Here is a 15874-nt window from a genome sequence, read left to right on the forward strand (position 1 = left end):
AAGGAGGTCAAGACCAGGCTGGAGAAACCCATAGAAATTGCTGACCTGAACAAGGGGGAGCTCATGGACTCCTGTCTGATAGCTGGGAAACAAGCATAGGACCAACCTAGACTCTGAGAATGTGGTTGTTAGTTAGGAGAACTAGGCAGTCTATGGGGACTCTAGTAATGGATCAGTATTTATCCTTAGTATACCCATTCCATATAGGGGGATACTCCCTCAGCCTAGACACATGTGGGAGGACCTAGGCTCTGCTCCATATGATATGACAAACTTGGAAGACTCACCATGGAAGGCCTTACCCTAACTAGGGAGCTGAACGGGGAGAGGATGGGGATTGGTGGGGGGGAACAGGAGAGTATGGGAGGGTGCAGGAATTGGGATTGACCTGTAAAGCAAGAATTTCATATTTAAATAATAAATTCATCAGAAATAAGAAAAAATAGAATTTGTAACTACCAACCCCATCATGTAACTGACTGAAGTAGATGCTAAAATTTATTAGCAAATAAAATTTCACAATACACCAGAGCTTTTTGGAGATGTTTATTTCCTAAGAACTTGGTCTTTTGATGCTTTATATTTTTCATAAATATCTTCTAGAAAATAATGAGCTCCCTTAGGTAGTATCAATTACTAATCTCAAATTTTCTCACAGAATTCGACTCAAATTACACGTGGATGATGTTCAATAATTATCAGTCTTGCTTAATTTATTCTATGAGAGTGAAAATCTCTAAAAGTGATATGGCACATCTAACATGAACTAACATACCATACTGTTTATGATAAGTGGAGAGTCGTGTTGTAAATTTTACATTTCTTTCAGATAATAGTGTTAGAGACATAGTAATGGTTATATGGCATAGCAAGTACCTGATACCTTTGATTTTTTTCAGGTTTTCAAGAGCATCATAGTCATATAGCACTCAATCTACAAATGATAATGGAAAATAATTTAATAATTGTGACAATGTCCCAAAACCACTTTTTAGTTATATGTGATAGTATAAAGCACTTAGATCCTATTACCTTAGTAAATTATGCAGCTTTTAAAAGTAATAAGAATCCCTTATCAAAAAAAAAGTTAGCATGGGAATTTCCCAGAATTAATCCCTGTCTTCCCATATAAATGTTCTCTTAAAGTTATCAAGTCATGATTGTGTTTAGGTAGAACACAAAAACATATGACTGTGTTAAATGCTTCTTATTAGGATACATTCAAACTCTGACCTGCAATCCCAATCGCCTTTGGATATATTTGATATTTTGTATACTCTAACAGTAAAGAAAGAAAGATGGAAAGGAAGGAAATAAGTAAATGACCTAATCTATATGCAAAAATGCAAAGAATGTCTAGTCATTATTGTAAACAGCAAGCTGTCTGGCTACACTTATAAACCTTTTATTGATAAACATCAAGAAACCCAAAATACTTGAAATTCTACTTGGTATTTCAGTAATTATGCTCCATTGAGTTGTGATTTGTATTGAGAGGACATTGTGGAGTTCCTGTCCTCAGTTGTATCTGTGTAGAGCTGACAAGCATGAAGCCTTTAAAGCAATTTCCAAGAGATTGTATCATATTTGCCCAGAAAAAGACATGCCCACTGTTATCACAGAATGCAAGAAATACTAACAAGGTGAAATCTCATTTTTCAAGATATAAATGCTTCTGTTTCATACCAGGGTGGAGATATTTGTTCGTCAGTGTCTCTTGCTCAGAAGTAGTTTAGAAATTTCAGACTTCATTGTAGTGGGATATTCACTTTGTCTCCTTCTGTGGCATTGACCACACCCATTGGGGGGGGTGGAGCCAGGGGTGGAAGTGACCTGGGGAACTAAGTCAAAGGAGGTGATGGAGAGCGCTCTCAGATTCACAAACAAGGTGTAGGTTAAACAATCCCTTAGATACCCAGATAAATAAGCTTTAAGTATTTCAATGACTGTTTGACTACTCTATCCTCTAATTCCTATACCAGTTAGCTGAGTAAGCTGGAAGACTGATCTCCACAATTTATATTATTTGTTTAAACTGTTATTAATTAATCAGTATGATTAACTACTACTACCATCTCTCAAGACTATTATCTAGAATGTGTCATCACATGAGTTAAACAGGATAATGAAAATTGTATGGCAGTTAACTATATGCCTATTTATTATCACCTGGTATACCTATACATTATACTCACATTTCTTTCTTTACAATATATCTCCCAAGTATGACCCATAACTTCATCTTGAGGAGAAAAACAAATAAGCAAGTAGAGAATGTTTAACCTTCAAAAATTGTACAGATTGCTGAGGGAAGATTGTCAACCAATCTCAGGTTATTTCTCCCATTTGTCTTATGCTTGTCACAAGCTATTTTACCAGGAGAGTTTGTATTTGGTTAATTTTTTTAATTATTTTGGGGAACAGCTTTAGGGAAAACACTGAACTGAAATGAAAGTAAAATCATAGCATCCAAAATCAGATAGCAGCAATTACAATGGTAATAAAGTGTTACATATAGATGGAAGGACAGTAAACTGAATCTAAATTCTGGTACCTTTGGGCCACTTCATTTTTATTGGTATTTTAAAAAATGGGATTGGACTTAGGTCTAACATTCTTATTGATTTTTGCAACTGTATGTAAAATGTTTTATTTTTAAATTACAATATATGCTATTTGATTATTTAAAAGTGCTCCTTTATTTGAACAAGTACACATTAATTTACACAACATATACTTGCACTATTGGCCATTATACAAGGATCTCGAGGGAAGTAATAGTTTACTTCATTAAAATTTTAAGTACTCTTTGAGCATCCCAGGTCATTCCACCTATCAGAAATTTAGGTCATTTAATTTATATTAATGATAACTTTAGCAATTCATGTGAATATAAAGCTGAAATTATGAGAAGCTAAACAATGACCAAGGGGTTTTACTAACATTCTAGACAAATTCAACTTCAAGCTTGCAAAATATGGCCTATTTCTAAGTAGAATTAATTACATTCAGTACTAACTAACTAAAGATAACTTTGACTTGGAGTCACTTATTTCACAAACAAGTTTATAACAGATCAATTTTTTTTCTTTTTTGTGCAGATAAATTTCAAAGGGGAAATCTGCAGACTTCATGGTCTTTTTATTTCTCTTTCAATAAATTTGCTTTATATTTTTATGTCCTTAAAGTGATGATTGTTTCTAAAAGTATCAATTCAACCCTATTATACATATAATATAAAATTTACTCTTCACTAAAATATATGATTAAGATGAAAAGAAACATAATATTCAATCAGTTTTCTGGCATATGAGGGGAGACAAACAGAAGGAAAGATACAGTATTAAATTTGTAGGAAAGATGATCTGAGATAAACTCATCAAGAACAATTTTGTCTTTGATAAAGAGACATATAATAAGTATCAGTCTCCTTGGTGCCAAAAGAGACTAAATTAATTTTTCCATAATTTTCTTCCTTAAAAGAAAAGAGAAATGACAAAGCATATTTAAACTTCATATTTAAACTCTGGAATGACATGCTTTGAAAATGAATAAAATAATTCAAAATTAACACCTTTAAGTTTAAATAGATGGCAAAAATACCAGTTGCAAATAACTCATTTTCATTGAGACAGACATATGATTAGTGCTGTATTTTATGAATTGGCATATTTAATATTTGAAGTGATTCTTTGAATGACACACCATTTATACTTCCATTTTCTATTAATAAGAAAGAAAAAGCAGAATTAGAAAATTCAAACAATTTGCATAAGGCCATATGACTAGTGAAAAAACAAACAAAAAAAAAATCAAACAGAGGACAGTAAAATTATAATTTGGAACCATAATCTCTAAATCAATAAAGAAATCCTGTAAACATATTGAAATGGTTCCTCCTTGAATAATCACAATCCCAATAGTAGCAAATACATGAATATACTACATTTGTGTCAGTAATTTCATGTGATACTGATGCTCAAGTAACTTACTTCTTAAGACCTCTAGCCTTGATTTAGCAGACTATTATATTTTAGGACACTAAAAAAAATTATTGAAAATAACATTGAAGTTCAATTTCTACAGAGATTATGTGACAGTACATAGCAAACAAAATGTGGAGTATTTAAGGGATGTCAGAAATTTTTTAGAGCTTTTTTTTTTATTTTATATAACCAAGTCCATTTAAATGAAAACAAACATTTATAGACAATATTTGGGAATTTGGGCGTCGTTCTTTCCAAACCTCTTCCTGCTGGTAAGGGGCGCTGTCATTGGGGATTCGAAGAAGATTCAGAAATCCTGGCTGTAATCTGTAAGGATGATTTGTCCAGCTATTTTGAATGTAGGCTCACATCTTTTTCACGTGATCTGGCTTGATTAAACCACATTAGTCTGGAAGGAATCCACATCTTTTCATTTTCTGTGGAAACAAAAATAGAAATCCTTTTCCCCAGTAACTTCTCCTTGAACTAAAATTTTGGAGTCAAAGCATATTTTTAATTTAATTTATTATTTTACATGTCGATCCCAGTTCCCTCTCCCTCCCTCCCATCATTCCTTTCTCCTTCCCTCCCTTTTACCCTCTCTGCCCCCTCACATGCACTCCAACCAACCTCTCTCCCTCCCTCCCTCCTTCCCTCCTCCCTCCCTCCTTCCCTCTTACCCTCTCTTTCCTCTCACACACTCTAACCACCCTCCTCTCCCATCCCCCCACCCCAATTCCATATCTAGGGGAATGCCATCCAGTTGGGGTCATGTAGATCTGACAGGTCATGTAAAGTAGGTACTAGGGCTTCTCTCCTGTCTCTACATTAAGGAAGGTATCCCTCCACGGGGGATGTGTTCGCAAAGTCCTTTTGTACACCAGGGATACATCCTGGCTCCACTGTCTGAGGTTTCTTAGACTGCTCAGTCCTTCTGGCTGAGACCCATATTCAGTGGGGCCTGATCAGTCCCAAGCTGGATTCTCAGCTATCAGTCTGGTGGCCATTAGCTCCTCCTTTTTCAGGTAAGGTGTCTCTATGTGTTTCTGCCACCTGGTCTTGTCCTCTCCATCTGCATGTGGGTTCTCCTTAGACTCAATGTTTATGTATGTGTGTTTGCTCCTGTTTCCAACAGGCATTAGTTGAGGGCTCCATGGATAAGTTAATTGTTGATCTCACTCTCTGGGAAGGACATTTATGGTATTCGTTCCACAGAAGCTCAAATTATTAGTTGGCAGCAGTCTTGTAGTTCTATAGATCTTTCTTTGTGTTCAATTTTATCTTCAAACCAATATTGTCTCCTTCTTTTATGTTCTCTCTCTGTCTCTCTCTCTCTCTCCCTCCTGTCTTCTATTCCTAACCAGGCTCAATCTTCTCCTGGTCGCATATGTTTTCCTTTCCTCCCCCCTCATTTTCTCCTACTTCTCTCTCCATTTGCTGCCCCCCCCCACTTCCTCTGAGCTCTGGGGGACTTGTCCATTCCTAGTTCTGTGAGGGGCTTTATATGAATCACTTAGAATACACCTTTCATCCTAGTTCCTTTGCTGGTATGAATTATAGGCTGGTGATCCTTTCATCTAGGTTTAAAATCCATGTATGAGTGAGTACATACTGTGTTCCTCTTTTTGTGACTGGGTTACCTCATTCAGGGTGGTTCCTTCAAGTGCCATCCACTTGCCTGTGAATTTCAAGATACCATTATTTTTTCTTCAGAGTAGTATTCCATTGTGTAGTTGTGCCACATCTGCATTAACTCTTCTTCAATTGGGGGCATCTAGGTTGCTTCCAGGTTCTTGCTTTTACAAATAGTGCTGCTATAAACATAGTGAACAGATGTCTTTGTTGCATGGATGTGGATCCTTTGGGTATATGCCTAAGAGGGGGATTGCTGGGTCCTGTGGTAAACTAATTCCCATTTTCCTGAGGAACCGCCATAGTGATCTCCAAAATGGCTGTATGAGTTTGCACTCCCACCATCAGTGGAGGAGTGTTCCCATTTCTCCACATCCTCTCCAACATGTGTTGTCATTGGTGTTTCTAATTTTAGCCATTCTGGCAGGGGTAAGAAGGTATGTCAAAGTTGTTTTGATTTGCATTTCCCTGATGGCTAAGGATGTGGAGCATTTTCTTAAGCGTCTTTCAGCCTTTTTGATTTCCTCTATTGAGAATTCTTTCTTCAGTTCTGTACGCCATTTTTAAATAGGGTTATTTGGTGTTTTGTTGACTAGTTTCTTGAGTTCTTTGTATATTTTGGAGATCAGCCCTTTGTTGGATATAGGACTTCAGAGAGAAAATTGCATATAAGCAAATGAGTCCCCAGATTTTTTTTTTCTTCAGCCTTACATCAATTAGCTTCTTGATTTAAAGTAGAAACCATAAATTTAATCTTAACAGCATGCTTGAATTTAGAGAAGGAAAGCCAGCATTGGTTTATATGAATTGAGACTACAGGAATACTAGATAGTAAAGAGAACTAGATTTCTGTATAGAAATAGTTTACTAGAATTAAATATTTTTACCATATGTCAGATTACTCTTCATTAAGTGATTGTTTCTGGATAGCTGTCTTCTCTTCTGTAAGTACTTACATGTTCAGTGTCTTTTGACTGTTTGAAGATAGGTTTTCTTTGTTTTCCTGTAAGAACAAGAACAGAACACTTCCCCTAACATTGAGAGGTCTCTGCACATCTCATGGGACCTAATTGTTGGATGACTTGTCATTTCTCTTCATTAAGGTGTTTCTCTTGTTCAACTTGGATCTTGATTAACTTAGATGGTATCCATAGTTTTTCTTCTCCTGTAGATATAAATGTGAAACCACTACCCCAACGTAAAAAAATCCTGGTTTCCATTCTGAGGTCAACACATCCTTGAAGTACACTGGCTGATTTAGTTCAGAAGTTTTTTTTTTTTTTTTTTTTTTTTAATATTATCCAGTGTCTTTCTGCAACTGTTTTTTATTTTTCTTCATCAATTAAAAAGTTTAATATTAATAAAGCTTTATGTAATCTGTGTTTGGGTGTCTTGTTTCCTCCTGCCTGTTTATGGCACACTTCTTTTAAAGTATGATTGGATCTCTCAACTATTCCTTGTGCTATAGAATTGTGTGGTATACCAGTTATGTGTTTTATGATGTAATACTCAAAAAACTGTTTCAATTTGCTGGATACATATGCTGTATATGTTGGAGCATTGTCAGTTTTTATTTGTGCAGATGTGCCCATAAATGTCATTCCTGCTAATAGGTGTGTGATAACAGAATCTCAGAGCAGTAACCCATTGAACCCTGAATATGTATCTATAGAATGATGCACATATTTTAATTTTCCAAATTCTTCAAAGTGATACACATCCATTTTTGATATTTCATTTCTATATATATTTCATTTATACCTCTAGGGTTACTGCCTTTTGATAAAGGAGTTTGGTAATAGAATGAGTAAGTAGAACATTTCTTTACTATTTCCTTAGCTTGTTGCCAAGTGATATAAAAATCCTTTTTTAAACCTTTGCTGTTCACATGTTATTTCTTATAAAACTTATAAAATAACTTACTATTATTAACTGATTAATTTCATCATTGCCTTGTGCTAGAGGACCTGGCAGACCCGTATGGAATCTGATGTGTGATATATATATATATATATATATATATATATATATATAGATATAGATATAGATATAGATATATAGATATATATATATATAGATATATATATAGATGAGTCCTCTTTCTGATAGTATCTTGTAGCTGTATAAACAATGAAGTTAATTCTGTATTGTCAGGAATAAATTCTGCAGTCTCAATGTGTAAAACGACACTCCCTGCATATTGAGAGTCAGTAACTATATTGAGGGGTTCCATAAAATCTATAAGTACCGTGAGAATGGCATGCAATTCAGCCTTTTGTACAAAATTATAAGGGCTTTGATTCACTTTACTTATTTTTTCTGATTTATATCCTGCCTTACCTGGTTTGTTTGTATCACTGTAGAATGTAGGAACTCCAGAAATATGTGTTTATTTTACAATGCATGGAAAGACCCACATGGTTTTCTTTATAAATTTGATTCTTTCACTTTTCGGATAATTGTTGCTAATCATTCCCAAAAAATTGTGCATGTTCTCTGCCAATATTCATTATCTTTCCATAAGAAGGAAATTTCCTCATTAGTTATAGGTACTATATTTTCTGCTGAGTCCCTTCCTGTTAGCTGACAATGTCTTAATTTACCTCTCATAATCAAGTCAGAGATATTTTCTATATATGTTTTTAGTTTTTTTATTGTGTTTATGTTGTAGGAATATTCATTCTAATATGTTATCTTATCTCTGCATCAAAATCCCTGAAGGATATACTCTAGATGGTAATATAACCAGAATACAGTCTAGGTTCGGATCCACATGGTCCACATGTGCTTCTAGTGTCCTCTTTTCTACCCATTATAATTCCTTTTCAGGTTCAGATGTTAGTAGTCATGGACTATTCAAGTCTTTGTTCCCTTTTAGGGCCATTTTCAAGTTTTTAAAACTTCTACTCCAAGAATGGTTTGCAATTGAGCAATCTCTCCAAGTAATTTTTGAAGATCATTGAGTGTCTGGTAGCAATCTCTCCTGATCTGTACATTTTGTGAACTTATTTTCTGTAGACCTATTTTATATCCTAAGTAGTGATAGACTCCCCTTTTTGTATTTTTTTCATGGCATGGTAATCCCCAGCAAGGTAAAACTTCCTTTAATTCCTCAAACATTGTTTGAGGAATATTTCTCCTTTAGAGTCAGCTAAGAATATATCATCCATGTAATGATAGATTATGGATTATGGATTCTGTTTGCAAATTATTTCTAGTGGTTTTTGTACAAAATATTGACACATGGTGGGGCTATTTAGGATTCCCTGTTGCAAAACCGTCCATTGATATCTCTTCACCAATTGAGAATTATTGTAATTCGGTACTGTGACAGCAAATTTCTCTTTATCTTCTTCTTGTAAAGGTATAGTGAAGAAGCAATCCTTTAAATCAATAACTATAATAGACCATTCTTTAGGTATCAAAGAAGGTAAGTGCATTCCAGGCTATAGAGAGCCCATTGGCTGGATAACTTTATTGATTGTTCTCTGGTCTGTAAGCATTCTCCTTTGACCATATTTCATTTGATAACAAATACAGGAGAATTCCAAGGGCTGGTTGATCCCTCCATATGTCCAGCATTCAGTTGTTCCTGAACCAGGTTTTCTAAAGCCTCTAACTTCTCAGAGGTCATAGGTCACTACGCTACTCAGACAGGTCCCTGTTTTAGCCATTTTAAGGGTAGGGCGTTTGGTTCTTCTGTTTGTTCAGTACTTGTATTCTGTTTTTTTACAGCCTGTGTATGTAGTGTCTGTCTTGTATAGCACTTTATAATATTTTTTTCCACATTCATGAGGTTGTTTATGGTTCATTTCTAATACTGGAGGAATGTTAACCTGTGCATTCCATTGCTATAATAGATCATGACCCCATAGGTTTATTGCTATATCAGCCACATATAGTCTCAACCTTCCTCTCTGTCCTTCCGGTCCTATACAGCCAATCCATCTTGTTCTCTGTTTTACCTGAGACAGGATTCCAATTGAACATTTACATCCCGCAGGTGTCATCTTGGATTCCAAGAATTATTAGTTATGATAGTCACATCTGCCCCCATGTCCACTCTTCCTCTAAACAGTCTGTTATTCATTTTAAGTATTAATCTAGGCCTATGACTATTTATAGAGGTTTGCCAAAATATACGTTTTTTGTTTCCTTCTTTCATGTTTCATTCAACTTCACGAGTTTGTCATCCAGAGTGGTATGAGTTTTTACAATAGGGACAGAATTTTCTAAATGTCCTTTGGGAGATTGTCCTCCACTGTGACTGGGAATGTTCAAACCATCTTTGATGTGGGGGCCTTTGAGAGGCCCCCCTAAGGAGTTTTCCGATGGTAAAAGGGTTTCCTTGCTTGTCTTTGGTCGACCTACATTCATTCGTCCAGTGTAGGCCTTTACCACACCTTATCCCTTATGTTCAATTCTTCCCTGGGAATGATATTTCTAGAAATAATTTGCCTACAATTTCTTTCTAGATGTCCTATCTTACCACAATGAAAATATCTGACATTTTCATATCTTTTCAAACCTTTACATATGGCTTCTCCTGCCCTAGCTTCTATGTCACCATGGTTAATTCCGCTGCTAATTTGATGTCTTCTCAGATGTTTAGATATGGCTTCTCCTACCCATGCTCAGTGTTATTGTCATTATACTCAATGTTGGCTGTATATAGGACCCATTCATCTAAAGGTGCTGATTTGACTTTTAAAGGCCAAAGCACCTCTTTTCACTGTGGATTTGCATTCTCATAAGCTAATGATTCTATGAGTATTCGCCTAGAATTTGTGTCTGTTACCTCTAATTATATTGCCCTAGACAATCTTTCTATATCTTCTCTTGGTCCTTGCCTTATCTTAGTATAGGATTCTATCCTCTCCCCTAATTCATGAACCTTATCCCAATCATTCAGAGCTGCTGTACTGCATAGAGACAACATATGTTCATCAAAGGCAGCTTGAGTTTTGGGGTCAGTATAAAGACCCTCACAAATAATTTTATCTTAGGGAGCTTTATAACCTTTCTTTAAGCCCTGTATTTCAAGAACTTTTGCTTCCTCTCTCCATAAAGCCCTCCATTCTAATGGAGAGGAGTTTTCAAGGACAGCTGATATTAAATGATCCCAATCCTTAGGGGTTACCTTGTTATTCCTTGCCCATGATTCTACTAATTGCTTCACATATGGTGAGTGCATGCCATAAGAGACTACTGCTTCCTTTATACCTTTTAAATCTTTCATACATATTGGTTCCCACTGATATGCAATGCCACCTTTGGGTGTTTTTTCATTGCTGGTTTTTCACTAATATATACAGGGCAAACTCCCCTGACCCTAAATGATTTAGAAAATTTTAAGTCTCTTTCATGCCCTTTCCCTGTAGTTCTTCTTCTGATGTATCCGTTTGAAGGTCTTCTAAGGCCTGAAATCTATTCACCATTGTTTCTTTGCGTGTCTGGATTTCTTGAACCATATAACTTTGTAGCGACTTCATTGAATCAGCCAGTCTCTTAATTTCTCCAACTACTTATGATTCCATATTTTTAACATTCTCATCCTTAGGTAATATCTGAATGGCATGTAAACTGCCTTCCAAAAACAATGTTCTATCTGCAAGCTTGCCATTATCCTCACATAAGGAACAGATTTTATCTGCTAGTCTTTCCATCTGATGTTCCAGTTTTTTAGCCTTATTAGTAGATTCATCCCACGAGGAATGAGCTGCTTCTGCTAGCATGTTAATGCATTGCATTGTTTCCATTTCCATTATTGAGGCATCAGATATGAACACATTCTGTTTTCTAGTTGGTCATTTTTATGTTCCATGTCTTACATTCTACCTGTCAGCTCTCTATTGCCATCTTCAATATTCTGAACCTTTTCCTCTAAGCATTTCATGTTTTGTATTCTAATTTTAAGCTCTCCATTATTGTTTTCAATATTTTGAACTTTTATTCTAAGGATTCTATGTGTTGCATTCTGTTTTTCAGCTCTCTATTGTCATTTTTAGTATTCTGAACCCTTTTATCTAAGTATTTTATATTTTGCATTCTAATTTTCAGCTTTCCCTTTTCATTTTCAATATTCTGAACTCTTTTTTTCTAAACATTCTATGCTTTGTGTTCTAAATTTAAGCTCTTCATTGTCATTTTCCATATTTTGAATACTTATTACTAACTCTCTTATGCTTTGTACAAGTTCCTTATTGTTTACTCTAATCTCAAACTATTTCTTTAAAAAATATCATAATAATGATGAAATGCATTGCTATTGTATATATTGGTTAAGTCATGATTTTCTTCTGTTAATATTCCTTCTATACAAGAAGTAAAAGAATTCCTAAAGTCCTGTATTGTAAGATTATCTGCTATAATTATGGGACAATTGATCTCACATATTATATAAACTTAAAGTGTGAAGAATGTTGTAATTACCTTACGTGTAATTCTGCTGTCCTGGAACTTTTTTAGTTGTGGGAGTTACACCTGAAGGAGTCCCACCAAATAGCTTCTGGCAGCAGATAATCCTTCTGATCTTGATCCTTTTAGAATAGCTCTTAACAAACTATGGCAAGTGAAATTTTGTTAAACAAATGAGTAAAAGGAGCCTTGTAGAAATGCTGCGACCACAGGGATAACACGTGGCTAGCACCACTGAATCACTGGAAACACACATACTTAAAGTCTAAGTTAGAGTTTTCAACTGAATGTAACAAATGTATCCAGTGTTCATTGTTATTTTATACAATAGACCTCTCTCTCTTTTTTTTTTATTTTGATTCATATATACTTCTGCATTTATGGTATGATTGAGATGTAAATTTGAAAATATAGGACAATTTAGTAATAGATGTAGATTTAAAAAAATGCCCAATGCCACCACAACATCACATTTAACAATATAGTAAACTCTACTGGTTTGGTTACACATCTTTTTGGGAGAATTCAAATCCCCTATTATAGTTACACTGAGTCATTGTTTGTTATTGGCAAGATGGTATCATCTCCAACAAAATCTGAGCTTGCTATGTCCCAAAGAGCACTTTCCAAATCTGCATAGGAAGACTTTACCACAGTAGAAGGTAAAAACAGAGGAAGCCTGCTTTTATGATGACAGAAAATTATCCTTTTGCTTGAGTGTTAGTGCTACACCAACCCTCATAAGTCACACCTGAATTTTGTGTTCATGTTGTTAGCTTTCAGTAATTTCCATTTTCCATGTGTCTTCTTGAATTTGGAAAACACAATATTCAGATTCAACCAGGGTATGTTTGAGTCATCAATATCTCCTATAAAATGAAAGAAAAGTATAATCTTAATGCACAAATTCTTCATGGCTATGAGGTATTCCTGGGCTTAAATATTTCTGTTATTAATTCTAAATTAATCCTTTAATCATAAAATTTATTTAATTTTGTTCTTTCTTTAGAAGTAGAAAGTGTGCCTCATGTCTTTCATTCAATATGTACTGGATAGGAGTTATATCACTATTAGGTTGAGGCAGGAAAAGAAGATGTTTTGAATATATATATAATATTGGGAGCTGTGTGATCTAGTCACCAATCAGTGTATGAGTGTTTTTTCAACGGGTCTTGAAGTAGGGCAGAAACATGAAACAGTCTCACTTGGAAAAGTCTTAAAACAGCACAGATTACAGCTAGGAATGTGTGGCCTACATGATTTTTTTCTCTTTTGTAATATTGATGATTCTCTTGGTTTATTTGCTATTTTGTACCATGCATGGGACAGATGTGATCAGTCTTTGAAACCCTATTTTCCATGAATATTTTCTCTTAAAATTCTTTGGGAGGTGATGCTTCTCAGGTTTCTTGTCTGGACATGCCACCTGTCATTTCAGACCCCAGGAGTTATTCTGATTCAGTGTGAACACGATTGTAGGCAGATCACCCCTATTTTTATCAGTATGATCTGAATGATATTGTTCTTGAAAATGTGTGCCTATGTCAATTACCTTTTATATTTCTAAAGACAGGTTATTCCTAGCTCAATATTTGGCCAAGCTAGCAAAATGCTAAGGGTTGCTTTTGGTTTTGATATGAAAGTTGTGGAGAAAAACAAAACACATTTGACATTTTTTTTGCCAGAGGTTAATGTTGGAGGATGGTAAAAACTTGTTCATCAGGATGTAAAATCATGCTTGTTTTTGATGTATAAATAAATATAGCTGGAGTATGGGGCAAGTCACTTCTATGAAATTCACTGATGGTTGGACAATTTTTTTTTTTTTGTGCCATCTCTTCATCCCTGTCTCAAGACCTGAACCAATGTTTTGGTGGGACAGAATCAGTATAATTAATTTCCAAGCTTTGTAGACATGTTATTATCCTGTAAGTCAGCTTTAATTTCTCTCAGTTATTCTCAACTCTATTATTTCTACATCTAAAACAGAGGAAGAAATGTATATGTAACATATATAGAAAGTAATGAGACCACTCAGTAAGTATGGTGTTTGTGATGCAATATTTTAGGAACCAAATTTGATCCCTGGAATTAACATATAAATGAATAAATGAATGAATGAATAAACAAACAAACAAACAGAGCATAGTATGGTGCATTAGTAATATCAGTGTTCAGGAGGGGAGAGAGAGACAGCTAATCCCTAGACTGGAAAATCAACATAACCTACTTAATGAGTCATAGTTCAATGAGCTTTCATATCTAAGAAAATTAGATGAAAGGTTTCTGATGAATGGCATGCATAGTTTGCTTCAGTACATATGTGTACATGTGTACATATGCACACAACTTAATACATTCATATATACACATATATGCATATTTAGGTATCACTAACTAGTAAATATGAGAGAAGCGTCTGTAAAAAATTGTCCTTATATTTGATATCTTGTATGCCACAATTGAGGTCTTCATTGAGGAAACCACTTATATATTAGTTCACATGTGTGCAACATAAAACACACACTACACACACATGCACATATTCTAATTTATGTCAAGTTTTAAATTTGAGATTGTAAATCCAAAAGCAAAGATATGTTGTGAGAAAATTCAAGACACAAATAGGTGCTGCTATATGTAATGTGAGTTAAAAATGTAGCCAGCATATTTTTCAGAGCTCAGCTCTTATTCTCATTTAACTTACCAATTTTAGTTGTTTAGAAATTCTTAATAATAACTAAATTTTTTTCCTGTTTCTACTGCATGTCTTGGTAAATAACTTGATATGAATCATACATATAAGTAAATGCTGTGTTTGTTAATATTGATACACAGTTACTTATGAAATACACCTTTAAGCATACCTATTAGAGTGTTTTGTAAGAGAGTTAACTTAATAAAATATACACAGGAAGATATTGGATAGGGTCACAATTGAATCATATCAGAGAAAGTAAATAAAGCCCCAGTATTCCTGCTCTCTGTTTTCTGAGCACAGATACAATGCTCCTACCATTTTGCCTCCTCCACCAAGATGCCAATATGGATTGAATCCTTTAACCATGAGGAAGTGTGTGTGTGTGTGTGTGTGTGTGTGTGTCCTTCAAGCATGAACTTTTTTGTTCCTCTGTTTTTGTTTTTGTTTGTTTGTTAGCTATCTTCTGGCAATGTTGAAATGCTTTCATTGACAATAACTTCTTGATGGCCTCATAAGTAAGTTCTTGGAGCAGCAGCAATATGTCACATGGACTTCCTAGGAATGAGGGAATGTGGGTTTTTTTCCTTCTTTCCTAAATCTACAAATTTCAATACAAATCTACAAAATTTAGTACAGAATGAGAAGTCTGATCTTATCACCATCTAATGTAATTTGTGCACACATTGAACCTTACAGAACTGCTCCAATGTTATACTATTCCACTATAGAAAAATTTCTTTCTTTTTTTACTGTCCCACATTATAATTACAATATATTCTATCTTCTTCTCTTTGTTTCTTAGACTGTAATATCAAAGTGGCTCATTCTCCCATATTATTTGTTTACCACATTCTGATCACCCCAGAGACAGACAGTATTAGCCATTGGCATCTAATTCAAAGTAAGGTATCAGATAACCTGTCTTAAGAGGAGGTGATAACTTATTAAATTCCATCAATGATTACTTATATTATTCAGTTTCTATCAATTTAAGCACATCACACTTTCCTAATTCAATTTATTTTGTGTACCTTAGGACCCCTGTTTATCTTTGTCACTGACATTTCTGGATAATTAAACCAAGGGTTTTTCATGAATATTTGACTAAATATGTTTATATATTTTATTGTCTTATGTT

The 15874-nt window shown here is 34.7% G+C and overlaps 1 long non-coding RNA gene across 1 annotated transcript in view; it reads right to left on the reverse strand.

Annotated features, from left to right (window-relative positions):
- Positions 1-15874, reverse strand: part of LOC127222204 (uncharacterized) — a 485138-nt gene that overhangs the window by 95789 nt on the left and 373475 nt on the right. The window contains exon 2 of the long non-coding RNA XR_007834530.1: positions 10759-10841. This is a non-coding gene — a long non-coding RNA (uncharacterized LOC127222204). The remainder of the gene's footprint in view (positions 1-10758; positions 10842-15874) is intronic.

Source organism: Phodopus roborovskii, unplaced genomic scaffold (genome assembly GCF_943737965.1).
Source record: "Phodopus roborovskii unplaced genomic scaffold, PHOROB, whole genome shotgun sequence".
Lineage (NCBI taxonomy): Eukaryota > Metazoa > Chordata > Mammalia > Rodentia > Cricetidae > Phodopus > Phodopus roborovskii.